Source organism: Polypterus senegalus, chromosome 8, assembly GCF_016835505.1.
Source record: "Polypterus senegalus isolate Bchr_013 chromosome 8, ASM1683550v1, whole genome shotgun sequence".
In the NCBI taxonomy this organism is placed as follows: Eukaryota; Metazoa; Chordata; class Cladistia; order Polypteriformes; family Polypteridae; genus Polypterus; species Polypterus senegalus.
In genome coordinates, this window is record NC_053161.1 from 176,573,783 (window position 1) to 176,584,339 (window position 10,557).

The window sequence follows — 10,557 nt, forward strand, 5'->3', positions numbered from 1 at the left end:
TACATACATTTAATAAATGCGATTAATGATCTTTAGGACTAAGACTTTAAAAAAATGAGTTGTACAATTTAAGGCACTCTTTATATGTACATCACAAACATTATTACACACACTCATTAACCAATAAAGGGTCTTATAATTCAAATTCCAGGCAGATCTGAGACGTTGAGGCTGCACCTGATCAAAAGTATGGAGAAGACACTGAGAATCCAAGGGCTGGAAAACAGGTGGAGAAAAAAGAGATTTTACTGGATAGGAAATAGCGCTGAGGACATCATTGGAAACCGGTAAAAAAATATATATATTATGTGAACTAAGCTGAACTTGCTGTCCATATCCATGCATTTTAGGAAGGATATATATATATATATATATATATATATGGCATACTGTACTGGCTGTTTGCTTCACCTCGCTGCTCATCCCTCACCACAGCAGGGCTGTTCTTTCCTCCAGCACGTACTTTTCACTTGAAGAGTCGTCTCCAAGCTCCATTATTGAAAAAAGACACCTGGGTGTGAACTGATGTCACTGTTCTGTAGACCACTAGACAACAGTCACTGAAAAAGCTCAAAGTCTTTTACCACAAATGACAAAAATCATTTAAATTGAATTAAAAACTGCTGTGAATCACAACACAGAATCTCAGTACCTCACCATGTCAAATGTCTACCGAGAAGAAGCAGTGACATTTGCTATTTCAGTCATACTGTATGTAGAAGCTGTGCTGCCCTCTAGTGGCATTGCAAGCAAAACTTATTTGAACTCCGAAATCCTCGATAAAACACGCTCTTCTACAATTCGTGAGCAACATGACCTAAATGAGCTCCAAAGTGTGTCGGCGACATGAAAAATAAAGTCAAACAACTGCTTTACTAGGCCATGTGCTCAGCTTGGACCTTACTGGAGTAAAAGCCTGTAGTGGTAATACACCTCGTATCAGGGACTTGCGGTCAGAATGGATGAATAGTAACTTTCTCAAGTTAAATAAAGAGAAAACTGAAATCTTAGTGATTAGCAATAACGGATACAATGAGCCTAATAGAAGTAAACTGGATACATTAGGATTAAAAGTCAAGACGGAGGTAAAAAGCTTAGGGGTAATTGTTGACTGTAATCTGAATTTTAAATCGCATATTAATCAGATCATTAGGACAGCATTTTTTCACTTAAGAAACATAAGTAAAGTTAGACCTCTTATATCACTGAAAGATGCTGAGAAATTAGTTCACGCGTTTGTTTTCAGTCGACTAGATTACTGTAACGCACTCCTCTCAGGACTACCCAAAAAAGACATAAATCACTTGCAACGAGTGCAGAATTCAGCTGCTAGAATCCTAACTAGGAAAAGAAAATCCGAACACATTTCTCCAGTTTTGATGTCACTACACTGGTTACCTGTGTCTTTCAGAATTGACTTTAAAATTCTGCTTATGGTTTATAAAGCCTTAAATAATCTCGCCCCATCTTATATATCGGAATGTCTGACACCTTATATTCCAAATCGTAACCTCAGATCCTCAAATGAGTGTCTCCTTAGAATTCCAAAAGCTAAACTTAAAAGAAGTGGTGAGGCGGCCTTCTGCTGTTATGCACCAAAAATCTGGAATAGCCTGCCAATAGGAATTCGCCAGGCTGATACAGTAGAGCACTTTAAAACACAGCTGAAAACACATTACTTTAACATGGCCTTTTTATAACTTCACTTTAACTTAATTTAACTTAATCCTGATACTCTGTATGTTCAATTTCCTCATAATAACTATTCATGGTGGCTCTAAAATCCGTACTGACCCCTACTCTCTTCTGTTTCTTTTTCCGGTTTCTTTGTGGTGGTGGTCTGCTCCACCTCCACCTACTCAAAGCATCATGATGCTCCAACAATGATGGACGGATTAAAAGGCAGAAGTCTACGTGACCATCATCATCATCAAGCCCTTCCGTGAGAACCCTAAATCCAAAGAGGACTGTTTCATTTATGTTAGGTAGAATGTCCAGAGGGGACTGGGCGGTCTCATGGTCTGGTATTCCTACAGATTTTATTTTTTCTTCAGCCGTCTGGAGTTTTTTCGGTTTTTTCTGTCCCCCCTGGCCATTGGACCTTACTCTTATTCGATGTTAATTAATGTTGATTTATTTTGTTTTCTTATTATGTCTTTTATTTTTCTATTCTTTAATATGTAAAGCACTTTGAGCTACTGTTTGTTTGAAAATGTGCTATATAAATAAATGTTGTTGTTGTTGTCAGGGGAGGTCATCATGAAAAGTAAAAAAAAAAAAAAACTAATTAGGATAACATAAATTAAATTTGTCCTCTGGTATGTGTTATAAATTTGTGTTCTGTATGATTCCAATTGTTGTATCCAGACAAAAAAACTCGTTTCACACAGGTTTTACCCAAATGTTTTTCTTTTTTTCTTTCTCTTTTTTCTCACAAACCCCCAGTTCACCACACCCCATTATTCCCATACTGCCCCTTGTCTTTTAAGAAATCAGCTATCTACAAAACTCTTAAAGAAACAATGAATTCAATTCTGGACATAACACCAATAATTGTGACAATTTTTATAGTCAAAAGCGCTGTATTGGCGTATTTCCTGTTCAAATACAGCGGAGAAACGCGAGGTGCGGCAGCGACGAGCCTCAAATCACATCAGACTGCGCTCTCCCTCACACACTGCAGGGTTGATGCATGTAATTGTCACGTGCCTGTCGCTGTCTCTCTGTATGTCGCCAATATAATTGTTTGCAGACATGTTTATTATACATCCCGACTTTCCATAGTCTGGCTGTTATCTTTAATAAATGTGTTTGACATATTTAGCCTTGCTGATCGGACATAAATCCGCAGTGAAAGGTACAAGGTGAGCAGACAGTACCGTGCCGCCCTGAAGGGGGCGCATGTGTGCATAGCAGGTTCTCGTTGCTGATGTTCTTTTACGCCAGGGGTGACGAACTCTGGGACTGAAGGGCCGCAGTGGCTGCAGGTTTTCGTTCCTTTACCTAATCAATGACCAGTTTTCACTGCTAATTAACTTCTTTTCCCTTCACTTTAATAGTCCTGATTTTAAGGATTCTGTCCCCTGAATTTATTCCTTTCTTCATTAAATGGCAGCAGCCGAAATGAAATGAAATGTGAAAGCTACAGATGACCAGCTAAACCAATTTCACTCCAACCAATCTCTTAATGAGAAGCGGATTCTTGCTGATAATTAAACGCGTTATTTAAGTCACTGCCTTGTTGCTGCTCTCTTTCAACCACAGCAGACATTTCCAAAACGGTTGATTTTTTTTTGTTTGTTTTGTTTCTAAGAACACTGTCAAAATGTTTTGGTAACCTGGGAAATCAACCTTACCAAGACCATCACCTTTCTTTATTTTAAGATAATCTGTGATTGGCACAGGTAAGATGGTCATGTGGCAGCTTGTTTTGCATTTCATTATTGTTTGGCTGCTAATTAAGGAAAAAGAACCAACTAAGGAGCCTGAGTGCAGTTAATTAGCAGCAAAAATCTGGTCACTAATGAAGAAGATGGTTAGAATGAAAACCTGCAGCCACTGCGGCCCTCCAGGACTGGAGTTCGACACCCATGTTCTACGCAGACAAGCCAATAAGTTACCGATATCAGAACGTCAAGTGCACTGCAGCGGTCCGTTTATTTTTATTTTTTGTTCCGACTGACTGCCAAAATGGAAGATTAAGATTTTTTAAACTAATGGAAAAGAAAATAAGGAGGACTTTTACAAGAACATGATGGAGATTTTCATGGAGAAGGATAGGCGCATGGACATTTACAAATAAAGGGAAGACCATAAACAGTTTTCAATTAAAAAAAGGGATCAGACTAAGAAAAAACAATTCAATATTTAAAAACTAAATTTTGACCCTAAATTAAATATTCTTTTGTTTTTCTTCTTATAAATTTGTTGAACAGAATATATTAAAATTGATTAAAGCATCAGAATAAAAAGCTGATTTTTTTTTTTTTAAATTAAAAAACTAAATATTTCAATTAAGGTCAAAATTGAAATCTGTTTTTTTGTATATCACTCAGTACTTTTATTTGTAGTTAATGAGTATGAATTGTGGAATTCCAACTGCAAATTTAGAGCACTTGGAGGCTGTTGAGTAAATGTGCGCTTTCCGCTCTCTTCCACCGCTATTAATGTAATGTTGTTTCTTAGCCAAATATGTGCCTTACCTAAGTGTGTGCAAAGAATGCTCAAGAGATATGAAACATAACCAATGTGCATGCTGCCAACTGAACAGTCAATAAGCTATTCTTTTGTGTTCACATATTTGTAAATCTGACTCTGAAGGACTCACCAGCCATGAACCTCACTGCAGCCACTGCCTTGTATTCTCCAAATTCCATTATATAGTGCCTTTCTATGCACCTTTTGCTCATAGTGTGCCCTTTATAGCTCTCCTTAAAACATCTGTCACAATATGATATTATTGTTTGTTAAAACTGTTCTGAGGTTAATCACGGAAGGCCGACAGAAGTTTCAAAGTCCAGGAGCTGGATTTGCTAACCATGGCAGTTGAAAGTGGAGATTAGCACATGTAACTTTGAACTTCACTGGACGCTGTACACAAGAAATAAGGAGCCAATAAACTGTCTATAGAGCCTGGCATGGAGGCGCACCCAGGTGATGCACTTGGCTTTCACAGGCTAAGAGGCAAGAGATGTGAAGGTAGCAGTAACCTTAGGGCCCTTAAGGTTCACCCTGCAGTTTCAGATCTCTGGTCCATGCAGGAGATGTTGAGACTTTAATAGGTTTGGTTACTCATTACAGGCTGTTGTCTCACACACCAGGAGCCTCATGTATAACGCCATGCGTAGAACTCGCACTATAACATGGCGTAAGCACAAAAGCCGAAATGTGCTTACGCACAGAAAAATCCAGTTGCAGGAATCTGTGCGTACTCCAACTTCCACGTTCTTCCGCTACATAAATCCCGATCAGCGTGAAAACTAACGCTCGTGCACGCGCATTATGTAACGCTCCAAATCCTCCCAGAATTACGCCTCTTTGAATATGCAAATCAATATAAATCGCCCTTAAGCTCAGCCTTCTGTGAAAAGACAATGGGAAAAGCACGGGGAAAATATAAGAATTTCAGCGAATACCAAGTGGAGGCAAAGGAAAAACATACTATTTGTTCAAATAAACCGTGGTATAATCAACAAAAGGAAGTTGATCGAGTGACATAGCGTGTTGGAGAAACTTGAAAGCTCACATTCACAAAATCGCACAGTGCCGGAAATAAAAAAGAAGTCACATATCAAAGTCGCCGTGAAAAGCCGAGTTGTAGCCCACTGTCTGAGTGTCATATGAAAGTTTATTAGGGTACAGAGAAAAAAGCCACACAGTGAGGAAAAAGCACGAAATGTCAACTTCAATCTCGACATTTCCACTTTAATCACGTAGTTTATTTTGTCATTAAAGTAGAGCATCATAAACTTCATCTTAAAATCGTTTAATTAACCAGTTTTTCAAATCACATCGTAATTAAAGTAGCACGTTAAATGCTTTGTTTTGTATTTGATCTTCTATGTGCTCTGTGTGTGAATCACTACTTGCTTCTTAAACCGGCTCTCTTCCTTCAACTGGACACAGAGTCCATTACATTCGTGATATTACAGCTCTCTGAATAACTAAAATACTGAGATGTATACGTGATATCATTTTCATGATGATAGGAGTTAAAGCACGTTATTAAACATGAGTTTCACGGCGCAGTGATTGTGTGCGACCTTCGATGAAATAATTTATTGCAGCAGTACTCAGGGGCGGCTCTAGGCTTGTGGTTGCACTGGGCAGAGGAAGAATCGGTGGATCCTTCGTCCGCCCGTCAGTAAAGTAGCTTATGCACGGTGGATGGCCAAGTATGTTGCAGACACTGCATAGCCGCCTCGTGCTCATGACACAAGCATTTAACTTTTGCCGAAATTTGTCGCTGCATTTTTAGCTGTGTTGTTATTTCTCTTTCTGTTTTATATTCAATATATATTGGCGTAGCCGTCACTGCAGTCAGTGCTTTTCTTTCCCCAAGTATGCACCGTTTATATATGAGGCCCCAGGTTTTAAAATCCCTGACTCAGCATAGCCCTTTAATGAAACACCTAAGGTAACACCGGCACTCCTCTCCAAAATTTTGAGATTAAAATAATAGAAACATTTAGCGTATTGATAAAAGCACAAAAATGAAATACAAAGTTAAAAAAGATTAAATGTAAAATACAGTCAATTCCGGTTAATTGGACCACCGGTTAATCGGACCAGCCGCTTATTCTGACCGAATCCTAAAGAAGCGAAACAGATCATATTACATAAGCCTAATATTGTTCGCTAATTTGGACCAAAATTCCGTTTAATCGGACCAAAGAACGTGACAGAGAATAAGAAAAAGAAGCCACAAGTCGCCCGTGGAAAGCAGAAGTAAAGCGGGTCAGTAACATCGGGAGGATCCCTGGGATCCCCAAGAGAATTTATGCTTTTATCAAAGGTCAGGAAGTCGGAAAATTTGTACCAAGTGCAAACCAGTGGGGGTGAACATGCCTGCCCTTTCTTTCCTAAAACGGACCGCCCAGTAGCCGGCGACATGAAGTCGAGCGTAAACAAGTGCAGTGCGTCAACAGAATGCGTCAGATCACACCAGACAAGTTCTTCATACGTTGACTGGAATTTGGTAATGTAACCTTTTTATTGTGCTTCGCATGCTGAGTGTTGTGTAGATCGTTTTGAAGAATTTGTAGATTTCTTTTTCAATAAACAAAGTTGTAAGCAACCGTACATGTACATGTTGTGGAGCTGACCCGGACACAGACAGGCGGACATGCTCTTGATCACCACCACACGTTTATTTACAATAATAACTATTTACAAAAGTCAAGTGCACAAACCCCAAACACAGTCCTGGCCACAATATGCCTTTCTTCGGGCCGCCTCCACTCTCCCCTCTCTCTTGCCTTGTCCTTCTTCCACCCGACTCCAGCCCTGAATGAATGGAGACGGCCCCTTTTATGCAGTCCCCGGATGAGCCCCAGGTGTTCCCGGCATTCCTCCCTTGGCGTGGCGGAAGTGCCAGCTCTTCTCCCGGCAGCTCTCCGGGTGCCGTCTTAAATCTTCCCCCCAGCACTTCCTGGGGTAACAGGTCCCCAAGGCATTGGGGCGCCTCCTGGCGGTGACCACGGGCCCCTACAGGTTGGAGCTTCCATGCCCTGTACCCGTGGCCCCCAGAGCAACCAGGAAGGCGACCCCCGCGTGATCCAGGGTGAGCACAGACCCACATCCGGTCCCTCATGGCGTCCCGGCCAGGTCATGGCCCCTGGCATCCCTGACAATGTACATAGTTCTTGTTTGTTTGTTTGCCATACGCGTGTGCAGCACAATAAAAGTCATAATGACATTTTAATATGTTACTTATAGCACATCCCATCTTGGTTGCACATATATAGGGCATGTTCGTGTAATCGGACCAGCCGGTTATTAGTACCAAAATGATTGCGTCCCGATGTGGTCTGATTAACAGGAATCGACTGTATAGGCAATTAAAAATGCTATTATTAAAGCAGGGCGGCACGGTGGCGCAGTGGTAGCGCTGCTGCCTCGCAGTTAGGAGACCCGGGTTCACTTCCCGGGTCCTCCCTGCGTGGAGTTTGCATGTTCGCCCCATGTCTGCATGGGTTTCCTCCGGGCGCTCCGGTTTCCTCCCACAGTCCAAAGACATGCAGGTTAGGTGGATTCTAAATTGGCCCTAGTGTGTGCTGTGTGTGTTTGTGTGTGTCCTGCGGTGGGTTGGCACCCTGCCCAAGATTGGTTCCTGCCTTGTGCCCTGTGTTGGCTGGGATTGGCTCCAGCAGACCCCCGTGACCCTGTGTTCGGATTCAGCGGGTTAGAAAATGGATGGATGGATTATTAAAGCAGTTCAAGTTCAGCAGTGATGACACTGAATCGGAGCTTCCTCTCTGTCTTCAAGATGAGCTCATTCAAATCTGATTCTGTTTATATAGAAAATATTTTGTGTCCGAGCGTCCAGACCCATCCAGTTATTGAATTTATTTAAAAATAAAAACATTTCAAAAGGTCACTTCACTGTGCAGTAGAGTACAATCTCTGGTTTCTAGTTGACATATGCGTTATATAAAAGGCACTATATAAAAGAGTCTTAAATGGTGACCCTACAAACCTGTTATTTAATGTCTTTCATATCTATCAGTGCTCATGATGGTGAAGAGTGCTGACAAACTGCTTGTCGTTTAACAGTCGACTTTCATTACGCACGTGACAATCAGGATCCAATGAAACTATTGTTTGAGGGAGGTTTATAGCAAAACAATACAATTTTCTCTGCAAGTGTTAAAGAACAAAGGGAGCGCGTGTAGAGAGACACTGCAGGAGTCGATTCGTTTCATTGCTTTGGCTGTCCGCCTACTTAATGTCTTCGTACATTCCTTGGATATCACGAGATGTTTAATTACAAGCCCTCAAGTCCACCACATCACTTGTTTAATGTCCCTGCGATCCATACTTTAAAGAAAAACTTTCTAAAAGTTATATGAAATCATTCCTTCACTCTCTATGGGTGCCCCGTGTTTTTTCTTTTGCACTAAATCACGAGTGTCTCTGCATGAAATAGGAAAGGCGCCCACGCAGGATGAACAGATCCTCTATGGTGACTCCAAAACCGATAATGCCTGTCCATTCCCTCAGTCCAGGTTTATCACACTGAGGTCAGCTTCACTCTTTCCAGACAGTCAGTCATTATCCAGCTCGCTATATCCTAACACAGGGTCACGGGGGTCTACTGGTTGCACAGGGCGCAAGGCAGGAAAGAAACCCCGTGCAGGGCGCCAGCCCACAGCAGGGCACACACACCCACACATCAAGCTCACACCAGGGACAATTTAGGATCGCCAATGCACCAAACATGCATGTCTTTGGACTGTAGGAGGAAATGGCATGGAAGAAGATGATCCATGGTGGCAACCCCTAACGAGGGTTAGAAGCTACAGCATGTTGTTGATGGGTTAAAAATCAAGAGTAAAAGTGATAAGACCAGTCTTTGCTGTGAAGTTTGCATTCAGGGAAAATTTACCCAGAGTAGAAAAAGGTGCCCCGACAAAAGAGCCATAGAGGTACTTGAATGAGTTCACACAGATTTAGCAGGTCCAATTGACCCAGTATCGAAGGTGGGGGTATTAATATGTGATGGTATTCACTGATGACTTTTCCAGTGTAATATTTATCTATTTTTTGAAGGATAAAAGTGGTACCGTGGTAGCTATGAAGAAGTTAATTACTGACAGTGCGCCTTATGGGAAAATCAAACATGTGCGGTCAGGCAATGGTACAGAATTTATGTGTGAAGGCTTTAAATCACTGCTGATCAAAAATGGTATCAGGCATGAGACTTCTGCACCTTACTCACCTCGCCAGAATGGTACTACTGAACGACAAGTGAAGAACACAGTTTGACATGGCCAGGTGAAAACTCATTGAGAGGAACCTCCTCAAAGAGCTATGGGTGTATGTGGTAGAAACAGCACTGGGAATCAGGAACAGGTGATACTACAGTCGCACCAAACTCTCTTGAAAGGGAAGATGCCCAATGTTTCTAGGACGCACAAGTTTGGGTCAGTGTGCTATGCATACAAACAAGACAAAAAGAAGTTAGACAGTAGGTGTGAGAAAGGTGTTTTTGTTGGTCTGACAAATAAAGCCTACATAATCTACTCTCCAGATCCTGGCAGGGTCCTAAAGCACATGACTAGTGAAATTTATTGAGAAGGGTAGGATAGAGCAGAGCACACAGACCGACCAGGAACAGATTGATGACAGTGATGATGATGACCTGAGGAGGGGTAACACTAGGCAGATTAGCAGAATTATTGGTAGTTCTGACATTACTGATGAAAAGCCAGTACAGGTTTAGGGAAATCAAACTGGAGCAGGTAACCAAGACAATCCTGGTATATGCTATCCCAGCAGAGAGCATAGGAAGCCAGTGTACTTGGATGATTATATATTTGATATAGATAACAATGACCAAACAATAGTTAATATTGATTATTGTTACAATATTATAAGTAATGTGCCACAAACATTTACAGAAACTGGAAATTCCAATAAATCCAGTGAGTGGAAGAAATGAAGTCATTGAAAGAAAACAAGACTTTCGTGTTAAGTGTTACCTGAGGGTAAAAATGCAGTGGGTGGTTGACGGGTGTATGCCATTAAGAACAATCCTGATGGGTTTGAGACGTACAAAGCGAGGTATGTAGCTAAAGGGTACAATCAGGTGGCAGGAGTAGATTATAAAATTAGTTTTTCACCGGCCACAAATATGACAAGCGTATGAGTTTTGATTGAAATAACTTCACAGAATGGTATGTTGTTACACCAGATGGATACAAAAACTGCATATTTGTACATGCCGATAGACTATGAAGTCTAAGGGAAGAGAATTTGAGGTTGATTCTGAGAAAGGAGAAAAATTGGAATGCAAACTGGAGAAATCATGAAGTGTGTTAAAACCAAGAGGGGTAT